Raw genomic sequence first — 20,328 nt, forward strand, 5'->3', positions numbered from 1 at the left:
TAACTTAACTTAACTTGACCTTGATCTAACCTAACCTAAGCTAACCTAACGTAACTGAACCGAACTTAACCCAACTAAATCTAACCCTCCCCACAAAAACAAACAAGCAAACAAACGCTATCTAACCTAACCTAACCTAACCTATCCTAAGCTTAACCTAACCAAACTTAGACCTTCTAACCTAACCAAACAAAACCTAACATAACATAATCTAACCCAAAGAAAACGTAATCCATCCCAATCTAAACATACCCAAACCAAACTTAACCAAACCCAACTTAACCAAACCCCCAACCAAACCTATCTTAACTAAAATCAAATCTCTGTAATGTGTCGTGTTCTCCTCCCACAGGACTCGGCCACCCAAAGAAGGAATGAATATGCAAGGCCGTTAGTTTGGCTCTCTCTCCCCCTCTCAGCTGCCCCGCGCGTCGCCAGTGGGAGATTGGACTGAGGTAAGAAGTGGTGCGGCAGAGATTTACACTCCCCAACCCTCTCATTGTCACCCTCCGCCTCCCTCGCTCCTTACTCTTATTTCTCCTCCTTCTCCTCCTCCTCCTCCTCCTCCTCCTCCTCCTCCTAATCTACTGCTGTTGATATGCCAAAGGTCAGATGTGGGAGGGGTCTCTTACACATACACACACACACACACACACAGAGAGAGAGAGAGAGAGAGAGAGAGAGAGAGAGAGAGAGAGAGAGAGAGAGAGAGAGAGAGAGAGAGAGAGAGAACTGGAAGGGTGTGTATAGATGTGTGTGTGTGTGTGTGTGTGTGACGGTGCATTTAATTTTATAACCTTTTTTGCTGGGAGTAACTATCTCCCGGAAAAGAAAGAGAGAGAGAGAGAGAGAGAGAGAGAGAGAGAGAGAGAGAGAGAGAGAGAGAGAGAGAGAGAGAGAGAGAGAGAGAGAGAATGCAGACACGCATTATTAATAGTTTCTTTTCTTTTCCCCTTGTTAGTCTCCCTATTCATTCTCACCCTTCACTTTCCCTAACTGTTTCCCCTCCTTTTTCCCCTTCCTCCCTTTCCTCGAACCTACCTCCCCTCCCTTTCTCCCTCCCTGTGTCCTGTCCGCCTCCTTCCACTCTCCGTCCCTGTCTCTTTTCCCGTCACAGAATCCTTTTTTCTTTCTTTCCTTCCTTCCTCAACATTTCTTATTTCTCTCTCTCCTCCCTCTCTCTCTCTCTCTCTCTCTCTCTCTCTCTCTCTCTCTCTCTCTCTCTCTCTCTCTCTCTCTCTCTCTCTCTCTCTCTCTCTCTCTCTCTCTCTCTCTCTCTCTCTCTCCTTGCAATCTCTCTCTCTTTCTGCCCTCCTCTCTCCCCTCTTATCTTTTTCAGTCTTTCCCTCCTAACCTTCCTCTCCTCTCTTTCTAGCATCCTTCATTTTTTCTTCTTCTTTCCTTTCCTTTCCTTCTTCCTTCCTAGACTTCATGATACTTCCTTTTTACAGTCAACACACACACACACACACACACACACACACACACACACACACACACACACACACACACACACACACACACACACACACACACACACACACACACACACACCTACCTGTATCTCTCACCTGCACACACCTGCTTGTTACCTGCTCACCCAGCCAATTAGGAAGGCAGCAGAGGTGACCTGCCGGGTCGGTTGGGCGACGGAGAGGATCAATGTTGATGTGGTATTAGGCAGGCAGACAGGCAGGCAGGCAGGCAGGTTGGTAGGAAGGTAGGCTGGCTGGCTGGATGAGTAGAGAGAAAGGAAGGAAGATAGGTAAGAAAACAATAAAGGGAGGAAGCTAGGAAGGCATATGGAGAGTAGGGAGAAGGGAAACAGATATGTAGGTTCGCAAGGAAGAAGATAAGGAAGCACAAACACGCAAAAAAAAGAGGGAAGAAAGGTAAGATGAAAGGAATAAAGGAAGGAAGGAGACAGACAGGAATACTGGCAAGGAGGGAGTGAAGGAAAGAAGGATAGAAGTAGGAAGGAAGAAAACAAACAAGGCGGCGGGAAGTGATGAAAACTGAAGGAAGAAAGGAAGGCGAGGAGAGATAGCAGGTTAGAAGACGAAAGGGAAGCAGAAGGGGAGAATAGGGAGTAAATCATCATCGTATATAGAAAGGAAAGAGGAAGGGAGAATAAGAGAATGAATATTTCAAAATCTTCCTTTCTTCCTGTTTAACTGCCTGCTTGCCCCACCTGCCTACCTCTCTACTTCCCTGTCTGCCTTCCTACCTCTCAGTCTCCCTGCCTGCCTGCCTACCTCTCTGCCTCCTGCTTGCTCGCATGACTACCTGACATAACTGACAGATTTTGCTCTCTCCTTTCCTCTTTTTCTCTCTTGCCTTCTTGCCTTTCTCTTCATCGTCTCTTTGTCGTGTCCTTCGTCCATTGTTTTCCTCTTCCCCCTGTTTCGTGCCTCTTTTTCATCCTCCTTTTCTTCTTTCCTTTTTCCTCTCCCTCCTTTCTGTCATGTTTATATTTTTTTTTCCTGTTTCTCTTTCTCTCTCTCTCTCTCTCTCTCTCTCTCTCTCTCTCTCTCTCTCTCTCTCTCTCTCTCTCTCTCTCTCTCTCTCTCTCTCTCTCTCATCCTCTTCTTGATATCTATAGCATTATTTGTAGTTCATTGCGTCTTCGTCCTCCTACCACTTCTGATCTCCTTTGTCCTTGTTCTCTTCTTTCTCCTCTCTGTCTTATTGTACTGCCTTTCTCATAATCGCTAGTTAATTGAGAGCAGTAAAGATCAGTCTTGTATAAAGCGGCACAAGCTTTGCTCTTCTTAATTTTTTTTTGTAATTTTCATCCTTCTCGTCATTTTTCTCGCAATTGTTCTTATCATCATGCACTCTGCCACCTCTGCTACCACCACCACCACCACCACCACCACCACCACCACCACCACCACCACCACCACCACCACCAACAACAACAACAACAACAACAACAACAACAACAACAACAACAACAACAACAACAACAACAACAACAACAACAACAACAACAACAACAACAACAACAACAACAACAACAACAACAACAACAACAACTACTACAACTACTACTACTACTACTACTACTATTACTACAACAACAACATCATCATCTCTGTTTTTCCTCCCCACAGTTCACATTAAAGCTTCCTCTTCAGAACCCCCATCTCTCTCTCTCTCTCTCTCTCTCTCTCTCTCTCTCTCTCTCTCTCTCTCTCTCTCTCTCTCTCTCTCTCTCTCTCTCTCTCTCTCTCTCTCTCTCTCTCTCTCTCTCTCTGGACCACTGGTGGATGTTCAATATTAACTACTCTCCATCACTCGTTTCTCATCAGGCAGACCAAATCTTTAGCGGAAGGCAGGTGCACAGGGCGGTACTTCTCCTCCCTTCTCTCCAGCCCCGTGTCACTCAGCGCAGCCAGTTTTAGCAGTACCAGATCCTCGTTCTTGCTCTTTATCCCACGTCAGTTTGTTAGTCTCCGAGTGTTCCCGCGTGAAGTACCAAATCCTTTTTTAGTCTCACTGCTGTTGTTGTTTTTGAGTCTGAAATAGGATGCACTTTCCTGCTTGTTTTTTCCTTAGTATTTCTTTTCTGGTCGTGGTAAGAGGGAGAATTAAAGGAAGAAAATAGCAATCTAAAAAAGAAATGGTAAAACAAAATTGAGTTGGTATGAAACTAAATGGAGAAATGGAGGCTCGCTGTAGTGGCTCATGATAAACCTAAAAACCGACAGAGGCAGAAGTATGGAGGGGATTGGAAGCGATTTTTTGCATTTGTGGAATTGTACGAGTATAGAGAATGAAGAGACTTGTCAGGTGGATTACCATGTTATTAGCGTCACTGTTGTAAAAGAGAGGTATAACGATTGCAAATGTCAAGTCTAGTCACCAAAAGAGAAGTACGAAAGCACTTCCAGAACTTAATTGTCCAACATTTTTTTTTATTCTTCACTCTAAGTAATTTTTAGGGGGAATTAGCGATATGAACCAGCTTTTTTTTCTTTCTCTCTTCTATTGTACCCTTGGCGAGACTTCCCAGCACAAACACACACACAAAAAAAAAGGTAAACTCAGAGACAGTCCAATTTACTCACCTGCCTTGGTCCAAATATAAGTTCCGCCACAACTCTTGAAAGTGAAACTGAGAATAAGTCCAATTTACCGCCCAATCTTAGTCAAAGTCTGTGCAAGCGGTGACTACGTGGCTTGTCTTTAGAAAGGCTGACTTTGGCTTGGCTTGGCTTGGCTCCTTTCCCTTCTCTTACTCTATCTCCTCTCTCTCCTTCTCTCCCTCTCTGCGTTTCTCATCCAGTGTGCGGCAGGGTCGGCTGGGGATACGAGTAAGGGCAGTGGCTCGGCAGGTACACGCGCTGCTCTTTGGTTCATTAAGTGCGGCTCACGATGCAACTCTGCTTTACTTCCTGGTGTCATGCCACAGCTCAGCCCGCCAGGCACGCTGTAACAAATCCGCAAAGCTATTTTTTTTTTATCTACCGTGCACCAAAATACCGATAGTGTGACTTCATGAAACACGTCACCAGTTTGGAGAGTTTTTATTCATTTTGCGTGTCTGGATATAGTATATTCTCGTGGTCATTGTACGTATATTAGAAAAAAAAAAGTTCACGAGTCGTTTATTACAGTTTGGTCTCCTTTATTTTTTTTGTTCCTGCGGCGTCACCTGTGCATCGTTAATTGTGTGGCTTTACCTCTGTGGTGTCACCTGTGTAGCTTTATTTCTTTACCTGTGTATTGTTTGTTATCTTTGTAGCGTCACGTGTGTTGTTATCTACGTGATGTCACCTCTGTAGCTTTATCTCTACGTCGTTACCTGTGTGTATTTAATTGCGTGATGTTACCTGGGTGTGTTACCTCTTTACTTTTTATCAGTGTAACGTTTTCTGTGTATTATTATCGATGTAGTGTCACCTCTGTACATTTGTATATCGTTACCTGTGTGTTATTTGTGTAGCGTTACCTGTGTGGTGTCACCTGTATAGCTTTGGTTAGGTTAGGTTTGATTAGATTACCTGTGTATTGTTATCTATATAGTGGCACCTTTGTTGCTTTATATATCGTTACCTGTGTTTTTATTTGTGAAGCGTTACCTATCTAGTGTTACTTCTGTGGTGTCACCCGTGTAGCTTCGGTTAGGTCTGGTTAAATTAGGTTAGGCTATATATATTATCTGTAGTCTTCCATGTATCTTTACCTATGTGACCTTGCGTATGTGGTGTTACCTTAGCCACGCCCTCCCACCCTCTCGCCCGTCCGCCAACGCCCGTTTCACGTCCATCCTTAAGTCGTTTTCCTTTTTCAGAATGCTTGTTGGATTATGTACGAGTATTCTTCCCTGAGGTACCCCATAACTTACCTGGCCTGGCTGGCTGTGCTCTCTAAGTCTGTCTGTCTGTATGTGTGAAGGTATGAAAAGTATGTATGTGTGTATGCAGGTGCGTTTTTCTTTCTGGTTGAATTTATGTGTTTAGTTTTGTCCGTCTGTTTGATGTATGGATGTATTTCTCTCTCTCTCTCTCTCTCTCTCTCTCTCTCTCTCTCTCTCTCTCTCTCTCTCTCTCTCTCTCTCTCTCTCTCTCTCTCTCTCTCTCTCTCTCTCTGCTATACCACACTCTGATGACTGACAGCAAAATATTATATTCAGCTGAGATTACACACACACACACACACACACACACACACACACACACACACACACACACACACACACACACACACACACACACACACACACACACACACGAAACACAAGATCCCAAAACCTAGTTAATTAACCCCACCTCTCAGGTAACGCAGGAGAACACAGCAACATTAATCCCCTGGAGTGTTCAGGCCTCAGACTCTCCCTCGTCCCTTTCCTCCCCCTTCCCCTCTCTTCCCCTCCTTTCGCTTACCATCCCCACTGTCTCCCCTCCCCCTCTCTCCCCATCCCTCCCTCCCTCAGGCCACAGGAACACCTCGGGGATAATAACATTTCTCCCACGTGTAAAAAAATCAACCTCAACTGCATTCTCTGTGAAATGAAAAGTCTCGGGAGCGCAATTCAATGACGTGTATGTACGAGACTATGTACTGTGTGCGTGTGAGGGAGGGGGTATGAATAATTGGTGCAAGGCTCCCTAATCCAGGTGTGTGTATGGGGAAGGCGAGGTGAGGCGAGGACAGGTGAGGAGGTAATCAGTGCAGTATTAGGTGAGGCTGTGTCTGGCAGACTTAAAGAGTATAACAAAGGAAGGCAGCCTGTATCCCCTCTCTCTCTCTCTCTCTCTCTCTCTCTCTCTCTCTCTCTCTCTCTCTCTCTCTCTCTCTCTCTCTCTCTCTCTCTCTCTCTCTCTCTCTCTCTCTCTCTCTCTCTCTCTCTCTCTCTCTCTCTCTCTACCTGCCTGTTTACTTACCTACCTGTCTGCTTCCCTCCCTGCCTCTACGTATATCTGTCTGCCTTTCCGCTTCCGCCTTACCACACACACAGAGAGAGAGAGAGAGAGAGAGAGAGAGAGAGAGAGAGAGAGAGAGAGAGAGAGAGAGAGAGAGAGAGAGAGAGAGAGAGAGAGAGAGAGAGAGAGAGAGAATTACATAGTCACAAAGAGTTACATAGTAAAACAGGCCACAACAGACCTTGCAGTCCTCACGAGATGACCTGACCTAATTAATATAACTAAGATGATAGTAGAAGAAAAGGACAGGAAAGCAGAAGGCTCTCTCCTCATCCTCCACTTCCTCCGGCATAAGCCGTACAGGAAAACAGGTCGGAAAGAAATACCTTACGGGGTTAGAGAAGAAAAACCCGAAGGAAATTTTATAGGAAAAAAATAGATGAAATGAGGTGTCCCCATTTCCTAAAGGCAAGGAATTTAATTGCTAACAAACAAACGCTGTTAGCCGCGGATTGCAAGCAAAATATTTATGAAGACGGTGTTTAAAAGTCTCAACGGTGTTGCAGTCCATTACGTCTCGAGGAAGCCCATTCCAAAGATTTACTACTCGAAGAAAAGTGATTTTTTTGATTCGTGAAAAATTAAAGATTTCCTAAGAATTTTGCAACCGTTTCCTCGCGTGTAATTTGAAGAGTCTATCGTGAAATATTTACTGCAGTCCGTGTTATCAATGCCTTTGATGGTTTTAAACACTTGTATTAAGTCGCCTCATAGTCTTCTTTGTGTTGATGGGAATAGATTTAATTCTTTAAGACGCTCTTCGTGTGATTTGTTTCTTAGGCTTGGTATCATTTTTGTTACTATACGCTGGACTCGTTCTAATTTATCATTGGTTACTTAGCAGCCTCCCTAGTCGTGCTGCTCCCACCCCGTTGAGGTGCAAACCGTCATCCTGGAATAGGAAGGGTTTATTATAGAAGTCATCCCATAGGCCACATCTTCATCTGCGCAGAGAGATCTTAGTATCTGTTAGTATTAAGGCTCTATCATAGAAAACGGTCGGTGCACTGGTCCGGGGCAGGATGCCTGAAACAATAATATTTTGAAATTTAGTCTTATACCGCTGAATCATCCTCTTGTACTTCTCCATCAGCTCCTCGGATCTGGTGTTCTCAGTGTCATTAGTACTTGCGTGGATGGCAATGAGGGCATTATTTCCCGCTCCGCTGGCTGCCTCATCGCATGCTGCCGTGATGTCGTCTAGGCGTCCACCAGGCATACACAAACGTTCCTGTGATTCACTAGCCCGACCACAAAACTCGGATAGCTGACCTCTCAGTATAGAGTCACCAACCAGTCTCGTCTAGAGGGCGTTTTCCTCCTCTTCCTCTTCACACAGGACATTGAATCTGTTGTAGGTAGGAATAAGGAGAATTTCTTTTTATTAATGGGGATAACACTATTCCTGACTACGGTGAAATGGTGTTTCCTCATGCGCATGGGGGCGCGGCGCGGTGGGCCCGGCAGGGGTGGGGGCAATGGCGGTGCAGCATCTGGGAAAGGGCAACCAATATTAGAAGAAACAAAGTCCTTAATAACTTCAAACTGCCGGGCGAGGTCGTCATACTTCTTACATTTCTCCTCGTACTTATCATGCAGTCTCTTGATCTTGTTCTGCATATGGCACAACCTGCAAGCTGAGCAATTCCTAAAATATTGGGTGGGAAACTTGCCTTGATAGGCGTGGCATTGTCTGAGGAGAGAAGGCATGATGAGTGGCGACGGTAGCAGTCGTTTAAACAACAGAAGAAGCAGGAACAACAGCAGTCAAGGCTGAATACAGCAACACAACAGGACGCGCGTGTCGTGGCCTGGCAGGAAAAACGGGTAATGGTTGAGCAGGGATTAGTGGTGGGGGTGGCGGCGTCAGGTCAACTCCCTGGGGAATTCTATGCTGCCGGAGGACGTGGTGTTCTTCTTGCTGCTGAAAATACACAATTACACAGACACAAATGCACCTACAGGGGTAAGTGATAGCCTTGTAAGGAGGTGGAGAGGTTAGGTGTGAACAAAACAAAAACAATCTAATAAGGACTTGTGGTCAGAAAATAAGCATCCAAACTGGTGAAGGAAGTGTCTATGTTAGTAACTACGAGTCTATCACTGTGTGTGTGTGTGTGTGTGTGTGTGTGTGTGTGAAGAGGTGTATAAAATGTATATAGAAACAATAGCTAGAAAGTAAAGGATGAGGGTACTAGGGGTATAAGTCAACACTTAACAGTGCTGCGAAGCGAAGCGGAGTAGGTGACCGGAGCGTGCGCGGTGACCCCATCCCTGTAGTATGTCGAGAGGACAACAGAGAGAGAGAGAGAGAGAGAGAGAGAGAGAGAGAGAGAGAGAGAGAGAGAGAGAGAGAGAGAGAGAGAGAGAGAGAGAGAGAGAGTAAATGTTATCATCAGAAAAGGATGTATCTAGCAAGAGAGAGAGAGAGAGAGAGAGAGAGAGAGAGAGAGAGAGAGAGAGAGAGAGAGAGAGAGAGAGAGAGAGAGAGAGAGAGAGAGAGAGAGAGAGTTGCGGGGGGAAGGGGGAGAATCATGAACTCTACGCATCTAGCCAGCCGTGGTTCATTAACTTCAATCCTGCTAATGTTTGGTGTGTCAAAATGGGACAACTTTGAGCCTCCCTCCCTCCCTCACTCCCTCCCTCACTCCCTCTCGCTCTCCGCACCACGCACTCGCTCGCCGCCGACAAGACCTGCACCGCCACTCGACTCATGCACTTAATTCCCTGGCAATATAGTGTCATACAGGTAATAATTTTGCTGCCTCGTTTGTGTTCTACTTGTGCTGATTTGAGTCTGGAGATGTGAGGATTTGTTGTTGTTGTTGCTGTTGTTGTGGTGGTGGTGTTGTTGTTGTTGTAGAAGAATATGCATTAAAGTCTTTTGTTTCCTTGATTGGTAGTCAGCTAACTTCACTTAACCTATCCTAACCTATTACAACCGTATCTCATCTAACCTAACCTAAGCTAACCTAACTTAACTTCCTAATCTAAACTATCTTATCTTAAACCATCTCACCTAACATAACCTAAACTAACCACCTTACCTAACCTAACTACCCTCACCTAACCTAACTACCCTCACCTAACCTAACTACCCTCACCTAACCTCACCTCACCTCACCTCACCGTATCTAATCTAACCTAACCCTAACTAATCTTCACCTAACCTTGAAACATCAAATTCTGTTTACCTGCATAACACAGCCGTGGAGTGCCCTAATGTAACCCATACAAGAGTCAGGAAGCATTAATCAGGCACACACTTGAAGAACAGTACTAATAACCTATGAACATCTGATCCTGTGTGACTTAAATAATTCACCACCTTGCCACGGCCTGGTGTTACATGTCCTTGTCTTGCTTCCTAATAACAGGGATTACCTTGTCTGTTGTCTTCTGCTTGGTGAAAATGTCACCAGCCGACGTAACTACTGGTGATCGTGTGCTATTGGAAAAGGACACTCGTTTCCTTGCCCAGTGATTGTCGTTTCTTTCTTCCCGCTGTCACTAGTACACAGACTTGCTTCTCTCAAGGCGATCATTTGTTTCTCGTAGTGTGTAGTTTCTGGTTAAGTGTTTCTTTCTCGGACTCTTTCCTTTTCTTTTTTGGGTATCTTTTGTTCATTTGATTGTGTTCTCGGTTTTACGTCTTTAAGTTTGAGTATTTCTTTCTGATACTCTTTTTTTTCTCTTGCTTGTTTATATTTAGTTAATTTCTGCCCTCAGTTTGATGTCTTTAAGATTTTAAGAGTCTTTGAGACTCTTTTCTCTTCTTTTCTTGCTTACCTTTTGTTAATTTGTATCCTTGGTTTTATGTTTTCAAGTTTGAATTTACATATTTCTTCTTTTCTTTTGTAGAATCAAGTGTTTCTTCTGAATGTTTAGTCTCTTGGTGAGCTATTAAGTAAATTGGAACTAAATTGTTCTTTTCTTTGTTATTTTTTACTATAGTCTATTTAGGAAGTGGCATTTAAGTGGCCTCTTTTATTCTTTAAATTTGTTGAGCTTTTGAGAGAGAGAGAGAGAGAGAGAGAGAGAGAGAGAGAGAGAGAGAGAGAGAGAGAGAGAGAGAGAGAGAGAGAGGTTCAGAGTTTTTTTTTTTTATGTAGGAGGGACACCGGCCAAGGGCAACAAAAATCCAATATTAAAAAAAAGCCCACTGAGATGCCGGTCCCCGAATAGGGTTCTAAGCGGTAGTCAAAAATTGAAGGATAGGTGTCTTGAAACCTCCCTCTTGAAGGAATTTTAGTCATAGGAAGGTGGGAATACAGAAACAGGCAGGGAGTTCCAGAGTTTACCAGAGAAAGGGATGAATGACTGAGAATACTGGTTAACTCTTGTAGTAGAGAGGTGGACATAATAGGCGTGAGAGAAAGAAGACTCTCCTTTCCAGTGATTGTCGATTGGTAAAGCAAAAGAAGAAATTTTCTTGTCATATATATAGAAGGTGGTTTACAAATAGGGTAAATATTTTGAAGAACTGATAGAGTAGTCATATGGTAAACAATAACTCGACACACAAATTAATGGAAAATTGAGAGATGATGCTCAACCATTTCCTTTTCAGTGTGACAAACGTATCGTATAGAATTAGCGTGAAGTAGCACAAAGGAACCAACGCTCTCTCTCTCTCTCTCTCTCTCTCTCTCTCTCTCTCTCTCTCTCTCTCTCTCTCTCTCTCTCTCTCTCTCCACACCCGTACCTTCCCACCTTCTTTCAAATCTCATATCTCCTTTCCCTCTCCCAAGGTCATGATTTTTTTTTTGTGTACCTGCGCTCACTTCCTGGTTTAGGTTTGTTCCCTGGGCAGCAAGGAGGTAAGGGCGACGCTCCGTGGTGCTGCCTACGCCGTCACCATCCATAAAGAGGCGAGCGTTAAGGACGAGTGGCTGGTGGAGGAGGAGGAGGAGGAACGCGAATAATGAGAGAGAGAGAGAGAGAGAGAGAGAGAGAGAGAGAGAGAGAGAGAGAGAGAGAGAGAGAGAGAGAGAGAGGAGGGTAGTGGTAATAGGAAGTCATATCATTGCGTATTGTCGTCTAGTTTTGCCACACGCACATTTCGCCACAAACACACACGTTAAGTGCCTTTGTGTTTGGTGTTTTGCTGTTGCTGACGTCACTCGTGTCACCTCGCAGCTCATCTCACCCCTGCCACACCTGCAGTCATCCCTCTGTCTCGTTTTGTCCTCCTTTTCCTTTCTCGTCTTTCCTTCCTATTTATTTTTACTTATTTCTTTCGTCTTCAACAATGATTAGTAATTTTTGTCTCTTCTGTTCTTCTTTTCATTTCACGTCTATTCTTTCGGTTTATTTTTTATTTTTTATTTTTTTTTCGTTTCCAGCTTTTGTATACTTGTCCACCTTCTCTTCCCATTCCTTCTCCTCTGTCTTTCCTTTCTCCTTTATTCTTCCAGATTTTATTTTTTTTACTCTTTTCATTTGTTTAAAGCAGTGATTTGACATTTCCATATCTTTTATGCTCCTCTTCCTGTTTCTTGTTTCCTTGTTCCTCCTCCTGTAAAGACCCCAATTTATATGCCGTTCTTTTAACTGTCACTTTTATTTCCCTTTTAATTTAACCTTCTTGTCTTTTTTTACTCTTTTCCTTTTTCATCAACGGTGATTTGTCATTTCCTACTCCTCTATACTGCTCTTCCTAATCCTCCTCTGTAAAGACCCCGATTTATACCTCGTTCACTTCGCTGCCACTTTCTCTCCACCAGTGTTTAAACGGCTAGCATCCTTTGTCGTGCTTCTCCCGCCTCGCACGGACGGCGGGCATCACTCTCGCCTCTCGTTCCAGCCACCAGAGCCACACCCAATCTTTATCCGGCCTTCACACTGCCTCCCAGCCCCCACAACACCCCACCACACCTGGGCCGCCTCACCCAGCCCCCGCCACACCCCGCCACACCCCGCCACACCCGAACCCCCTTCCCAACCCCGCCCCGTGTCTCGCCGCAGCTGACTCTTCCGGTGTCAGTGCTGGGCTCTCTCTTTAAGGTTATCGTGATCAATATTTGGTCTATGATCTGCCTTGAATATTGCATCTGTCCCCGCCCCTCCTCGCTGCTCACCTGTATGTACGTAGTCCCCGAAGCACCTGCTCGCCTACCTGCCTGCTTCCACGCACTCTCACTCATACACACGCACACACACACAGACACACACACACACACACAGACACACACACACACACACAGACACACACACACACACACTCTCTCTCTCTCTCTCTCTCTCTCTCTCTCTCTCTCTCTCTCTCTCTCTCTCTCTCTCTCTCTCTCTCTCTCTCTCTCTCTTTTGCTATTCACTGTCATCTCATATTATTTACGCCATTAGTGCAGTTTCTCCACTCGTGGGTGTGTTACAGTTTTTTCCACCTCATCTGCTTCCCTTCCTCTCTAATTAAGGGTAACGTTTAGTTTTTATCACCTGTTTAATCTCCTCTATTTATTTTTTTATTCCACTTTTCTAGTATTTAATAGTTTGCCTTTATCTCTTTGTTTTTCCGTCTGCCATTTTCCCTGCTACTCCTACTGCTACATTAACTGTCACTTGTAGTTCTTGTCACCTGTTTAACGTGTCACCTTTTTTTATTTTTCTATTATTATATCTTTCCAATATGTGATACAGTTCCCCTTTTATCTCTTTGCACTTGTTTTTCGCTTCATTCCCTTCCCTTCTTATCTGATTAAAGATAAAGTGTAGTTTTTATCACCTGTTTAATGTGTCACCTACATTTTTTTTATTACACCTTCCTATTATAATATAGTTCCCCTTTATCTCTTTGTACTGCCGTCTTTCACTTCATCTCCTCCTCTTTCCATAAAATTGAGAATAACTTACGATTCTTGCTACCTGCTTTAATTATCATCTATCTTTTTTTTTCTATTTCATAACGTGTAATTTTGCGTTCACTTCCCTCTTTGTTCCTCTCTTCTACCTCATCTGCTTCCCTTCCTGCTTAATCAAAGGTAATATGTACCAGATATTGCTGCCTGCTGAACGTATCATCTGCTGGTTTCATTTTTTTTTTCTATATTCCGTGTATTATTCGTTTATCTGTATATATTTTGCTTATTTCCTACCACATCTCTCACTTTTACACAGCTTCCAAACTTATATTTATGTCCACATCTGCACACACCTGTCTGAACGCCTCCTCGCCTTCCTACATAGTCTTCACACCTGTATATTCGGCCGCCTACCAGGACACGCCTGCTGCTGGCCTGCCTGTCTCCCCTCCTCTGAACACACAGGTAGTTTTTTTGTTTTTTTCTTTTCACACTGACACTCCCTATATCTGTCCTCTCCCTTCCCCCTTCCACACCTGCACTCGCAACTTACCTTTCCACACCTGTACTCTCTTATCACCCTTCTACACACCTGTTTCCTCACTTAATCTCTCCACATCTGTCCTCTTCCATTCAGCAAATATATCTTCTCTTTCCCTTCCACATACCTGTTTCCTCACCTCACTCTACACACGTGTCTCCTCACCTCTCCTCCTCTCACCTCTCTATTTCAGTAGGTCTCTCTTTACGCCCCATGGATGTAACTGGTCTTCCTCTCTTCACTCCGGGCTTAGCGATCAATCTGACACTTCCTCTCCTGCTGGTTTCTCTCTTGCTGGACTGCTGGATTTCACACTGCCTGCTTGGTGGTGGTATGTAAATAGATTCTTCTTGCAATAGGTAACACTGTCTGCTTCCTGGCTCATGTTCACACTCCAAGCTTTTGTTTAACTTTTTTTTTTTACTATTGCAAGTCTATTTTAGTGCATTGGCTACCTAACACACACACACACTCTCTCTCTCTCTCTCTCTCTCTCTCTCTCTCTCTCTCTCTCTCTCTCTCTCTCTCTCTCTCTCTCTCTCTCTCTCTCTCTCTCTTTACACCACTTTTTTTCCTTCGTCTTTAACACTATCTGACCATTTCCTTCTTATTTTTTCAACATTCTCTGGTTTTCCTTCTCTTCCTCCTTTATTCCTCTCATCTTTCTTCTCCTTCCGTCACCTCCATTGTTTATTTATTTATTTTAATTATAAAGGGTGTTCTGATCTTGGGCAATAAAAGACAGAAAAAAAAAAGCCTTTTAAAAATGCCCGTGTCAAAAGCGAACATTCCAAAAAGATATGTTTCAAAGAGGAACAGCCACGTGTGAACCTGATGGCTTCTTGCAGCTTTCCTTGTCTTTTGTTTTTACGCACTTATATTGCCCTGTCTTTATCCTTACACACACACAAGGCTCATATGATTCACCATCTAATTATAATTCCCAACACTACTGAATTAAATGTATACAGTATTCATTATAAACTCGAAATCATCCTCGTAGTCGTCACAGTCCGTATCATCAACAAGAGGAGCGCTGATTTACGTTCACCTGCTGGCGACGCACGTAATTGGCATATACCTGCGCCCTGCTGCAACACATGTGGGGCCGCGCCGCGCTCCTCGTTAGCCAAGACTTTAATTGCACTGATGTGGAGTCACGTTGAGAGGCGCATGGCACGACGCAGTGAAGACAATGAATAACCCACTAATATATCCAGCTATGTATACTATCCTTCATATGAGCAGAGACGGAAATACACACACACACACACACACACACACACACACACACACACACACACACACACACATGTACAGAAACGACCATGGTGACAAAGCGGAGTTGTCATCCGTGAGTCGTGTTAGCCCAGGTCACCGAGTCGCCCAGAACGCTGTAACGTCACCAATGCGGGCTGACGTCACTGCGATAGCTAACCCTGGCTGGTGAATTGGCGACAGGAGGCGGCGTGTGCGGCGCGGTGGAAGGCCATTGAGCGGCGGCCTTGTGATGTGATACCCCGCTATAACTTTGAGCTGGGACGATTTTGGATTAGGATGATAAGAGAACTGGCCATTGCATCCCTTTGACGGGCAGACCTGGTTGAATTGAATGTCTGGTTCTCTCTCTCTCTCTCTCTCTCTCTCTCTCTCTCTGGAACGTGATCTAATTGCTAAAACACCATTAATTAACATGATGGTTGGTCAAGATAACACGTAGAGCTACTACCCTCCCTTCCTCCACTCATCCACCCACCCCTCCATCTCCCTCCACTCCTCCACTTCTTTTTCCTCCACCCGTCCTCTCCCTGCTTCCTCTCTTCTCTCTTATCCCTCCCGCCTCGCTACCTATAAATCTCATCCGTTCTGTCTTTCTTCCCATCATCATCTCTCTCTTCTTTCTCTCGTACTCCTTCAGTCATCTATCTTCTTCCTACTGTCTTTCTTTCTCTTCTTCCTCTTTCATTTAATATCAGACGAGTTTCTTCTACTTTTCTCTTCCTTTTTTGTCCTTTTCTTGTTTCTTCTTCTTCTTCTTCTTCTTCTTCTTCTTCTTCTTCTTCTTCTTCTTCTTCTTCTTCTTCTTCTTCTTCTTCTTCTTCTTCTTCTTCTTCTTCTTCTTCTTCTTCTTCTTCTTCTTCTTCTTCTTCTTCTTCTTCTTCTTCTTCTTCTTCTTCTTCTTCTTCTTCTTCTTCTTCTTCTTCTTCTTCTTCTTCTTCTTCTTCTTCTTCTTCTTCTTCTTCTTCTTCTTCTTCTTCTTCTTCTTCTTCTTCTTCTTCTTCTTCTTCTTCTTCTTCTTCTTCTTCTTCTTCTTCTTCTTCTTCTTCTTCTTCTTCTTCTTCTTCTTCTTCTTCTTCTTCTTCTTCTTCTTCTTCTTCTTCTTCTTCTTCTTCTTCTTGTCCTCCTCCTCCTCCTCCTCCTCCTCCTCCTCCTCCTCCTCCTCCTCCTCCTCCTCCTCCTCCTCCTCCTTCCATGTATGAAGCCCTTTCATCCCTAATTCTGACAGATCTCTGGTTTAGCTAATTGGCTGATTTATTTTGGGGGTCGATTCAGAAGCAGCAGGAGGAGTAGGAGGAGGAGGAGGAGGAGGAGATGAAGGAAAGGAAGAGGAGGATGTGGTCGAGATAATGCAGAGACTTAGTTGGATTTATTGTTTACCACGTGATTTGTGTGTTGGGGCAGGGAGGGGGTGTTGGGGGTGTAGGGGTTGAGGTGAGGCGGTAGGGGGTAGTTGGTGCTGATGGAGACAGAAGGGAATAGGTAATTTTATATATTGATTTGTCAGTTGTCTTGCTTTCATTGTTGCTTTGTACACTGGATGGATACGAGAGAGAGAGAGAGAGAGAGAGAGAGAGAGAGAGAGAGAGAGAGAGAGAGAGAGAGAGAGAGAGAGAGAGAGAGAATTTGACTATGATGATGATGACGACGAAAATGAAACTCAGACGAAAAGAATGGTTAGAATAGGAAGAAAAAAAAACGAGGAGGAGTAAAGGACAGATATTTATCGAGAAGGATATTGTTACTTACTCAGTTGCCTGGAAAGGAAGGAAGGAAGGAAGGAAGGAAGCTGTAAAAGAGGAAGCTATCAATAACTATTCGGGTACCTAAGAAAGAGATGAAGTGAAGGAAAAGAATTAACCCAGCAAATCATTACCTATTCAGATACCTGAGAAGAAAATAAAGTAGAAAAGAAGGAAGACAATAGCAATGAATCAACCAGTATAGAAAAGAAAGAAAGGGAAAAAGGAAGATAAATATTATCCTAGGAAATTTACGTATTACATATCTAGATACCTGGGAAAGAAAAAAAGAAGGAAGCCAACAGCATTGAACCTACAAAAATGTTCTTACCTCTCCTTATAACAGTGCTGCGGGATAAAAAAAAAAGATAGAAATTAACCTAGCAGATAATTACCTCTAAAGACACTTAAAAAAAAAAAAAGAAAACAAGAACGATGTATCCATCCAAACATACGTATTCGTCCTGATACCTATAATACAAGATGAAGGAAAAGAAACAGAAAATTAACGTAACAAAGCATTCATTACCTGACCATGCACACAAGGGAGAAGAAACGACTAAAAGGAAGACAAAAGCAGAGAACCCTCCCAAACATACCTACCTGTCCTATAACCTATACTACAAGACAAAGGAAAACAAAAAAATATAAAAACTATAAAAACAAACAAACAGAACAGAACCTACACAAAACACACCTACTTATCCCAACACCAGCACAACGAGACGACTACAGACGGGACAGGCTTTCTTCCCAGTGTTTCTCCCCTCTCCCCTCTCCCCCGACCTCCGAACAACTGCCTGGATACTACACGAGACGAGCTGATGGAATGAGGCGAGCGTAACTTTTACATAGGAAAGTGTCTTGTTTACCGAAGCTCTCGCGTGTTGAGTGTCTTGTGTGCGATGCGGAGGAGGAGGAGGGGGAGGAGGAAGGGGGGTTAGAGTGACGAGGTAGGTAGGCAGGAGGGAGGAGGAAATAGAGGTGCAGGTAAACAGGTGAGGCTTAATTACAGGTGGTAGGTAAGAGGATGAAGGGGGAGTGCGTTTGTTAGTAGTCACAATTGAGAGTGGGGAGTGGCCTGATGAGTAAAAAGAAGAGAGAGAGAGAGAGAGAGAGAGAGAGAGAGAGAGAGAGAGAGAGAGAGAGAGAGAGAGAGAGAGAGAGAGAGAGAGAGGTTTATTTGTTTTTTCTCGCATTCTGAGTACGCTAAAAGAAATGTTTATTTATAGAATAGCCTTGTTTCTTTGTTTTGCTCACAAATATAACACATCAACATCGCAACACAGGCATGAGCTGATAATGTCTCTCTCTCTCTCTCTCTCTCTCTCTCTCTCTCTCTCTCTCTCTCTCTGCACTGGGTGTATTGTGTCATATCTCATTATTTTCTTTTCCTTTTTTTTTTTAACTTTGGGTAGTTTTCATTATTTTTTTATTGCTAGTGTTCTAGCAAAAGCGATGCCAATGTGACCTTTTATTTCAAGTGTTAATTGATCAAACTAGAGAATGCCATATATATATATATATATATATATATATATATATATATATATATATATATATATATATATATATATATATATATATATATATATATAGAGAGATAGATAGATAGATAGATAGATAGATAGATAGATAGATAGAGAGAGAGAGAGAGAGAGAGAGAGAGAGAGAGAGAGAGAGAGAGAGAGAGAGAGAGAGAGAGAGAGAGAGAGAGAGAAAATCAATCCTTTCATCAATCAGAATGGATCGTAATAGGGAGAAAGAAAAAATAAAAAAATTAGATTGAGCTGTGTGTGTGCGTGTGTGTGTGTGTGTATATATATGTGTGTGTGTGTCTACAACGAATAGATCAGTGTAGGTGCAAATTACTTTCTATAAATTGATATTGTAATATTCTCTCTCTCTCTCTCTCTCTCTCTCTCTCTCTCTCTCTCTCTCTCTCTCTCTCTCTCTCTCTCTCTCTCTCTCTCTCTCTCTCTGGCTTCCTCTTTCGTTCCTCAGTCGGTCTTCACTTACATTAATACATGTTCTTCCTCTTCCTCCGTCTCTTCCTGTTGCCATTTAGTCTTCCCTTTTATCTTCCTTCTTTTTCCTCCTCTTCTTCCTCCGCCTTTCCTCTTCCTGAACGCCCATCTTCGTTTCCAATATTAATCACCAACAGTAATTCCTCCTCCTCATCCTCCTTTGTCACTTCCTCCTCCTCCTCCTCCGTCCTTTACTGACCTTCTCGTTTTGAAGTTTATAATTAGGGTCATTTTGTGTGTGTGGGAGGGGTTCTTTTATTCTTTTACTTCAATGGCTCTTCTCCTTTGCTTGATTTTTTTCTTTCATGTTCGTTTTCGTTTATTTTTTTCTAGCTCTGTTCCGTTTTATCTTTTTTCTCACTTTTCTTTCTCCCTCTTTTTTTTTTTTTTACGAAATCGGATTTCTTGTGAAGTGAACTGGTTAAAATTTTCATTATTTATTTTGTTTCATTGTATTTTTTCTCAATCCAGTATATATTTCTCCCTCTTCTCTTCCTCCTCTTCCTTCTCCTCCTTCTTCTTCTTCTTCATCATCATCACAGTATTCTCCTTGTTTGTACGCTTCTCCTCTCTTCATATTTCATTGGTTTAATTTAACTCCCCCTTGTTTTCGTCTGCTATTTTTGCTATTTTGACATTTGCTCACATTTTCTGTTGACATTTCGTTTTTCATTCGTGATGTCTTGTTTTTTTTTTTTTCTTTATCCTTTATCTTTTTTCTTTCTTTTATTTTGGGGGGTGGGGCCTTCCTGTCTTATGTTCTCTGTTTCTTTTTTTGTGTATGTGATTGTTTTTATTTATCGTTTTCTTGTAGTTTTGTTTTTTATCATTGTTTTTTGCTCTTTTTTTGTCTTATTTTCTTCTTATTTTTATTTTTTATTTTTATTTTTTTCTGCCTCTTACGTTTACATTCTTTCTGTGTTTTTTTTTATTCATGATTTTTCTCTTATGTTTTTCTGCCGTGTTTTATTTGTATTAATCTGTGCCTTTATATTTTTTTTATCAATATATTAATCTGTATTGTTTCGTATTTTTTGTATTAGTCTGTATCTCTTCTTTTGCCATTAATCTTTATGTTGGTTTGTGTTTTTTTCTTATCGATTCTCTCTCTCTCTCTCTCTCTCTCTCTCTCTCTCTCTCTCTCTCTCTCTCTCTCTCTCTCTCTCTCTCTCTCTCTCTCTCTCTCTCTCTCTGGATAGAAATGACAGTTTTGTTGTTGTTGTTATTGTTATTGTTGTTGTTGTTGAGAATGGTGTTACTAATACTAGTGAATATACTGGTTACTATAGAGAAGAATAATAGTGTTAATGGTGAATAATAGTGTTAATGGTGAATAGAGGAAGTAAGATCTATAATGAAGGGATCAGGGAGGAAGTTAGGGAGGGAAGGTGACGAGGATGGAGGAAAAAAGGAAAGGAGGTAAGGGAGGAATAGAGGAAGGAAGGAAGGAAGGAAGGCGGGGAGGGAAGGAAGCATAGATTGAGAAACAGCAGACTGAATAATGATGTT

General features: G+C 42.9%; 1 long non-coding RNA gene across 3 annotated transcripts in view; it reads left to right on the top strand.

The window, feature by feature from the left end:
• Positions 1-348: 348 nt before the first annotated feature.
• The window catches only part of LOC135114229 (uncharacterized), a 238,827-nt gene continuing 218,847 nt past the window's right edge, over positions 349-20,328 (top strand). For all 3 annotated transcript variants that reach the window (XR_010275458.1, XR_010275459.1, XR_010275457.1), the window contains exon 1: positions 349-455. This is a non-coding gene — a long non-coding RNA (uncharacterized LOC135114229). The remainder of the gene's footprint in view (positions 456-20,328) is intronic.

This window comes from Scylla paramamosain, chromosome 27 (genome assembly GCF_035594125.1).
Source record: "Scylla paramamosain isolate STU-SP2022 chromosome 27, ASM3559412v1, whole genome shotgun sequence".
Lineage (NCBI taxonomy): Eukaryota > Metazoa > Arthropoda > Malacostraca > Decapoda > Portunidae > Scylla > Scylla paramamosain.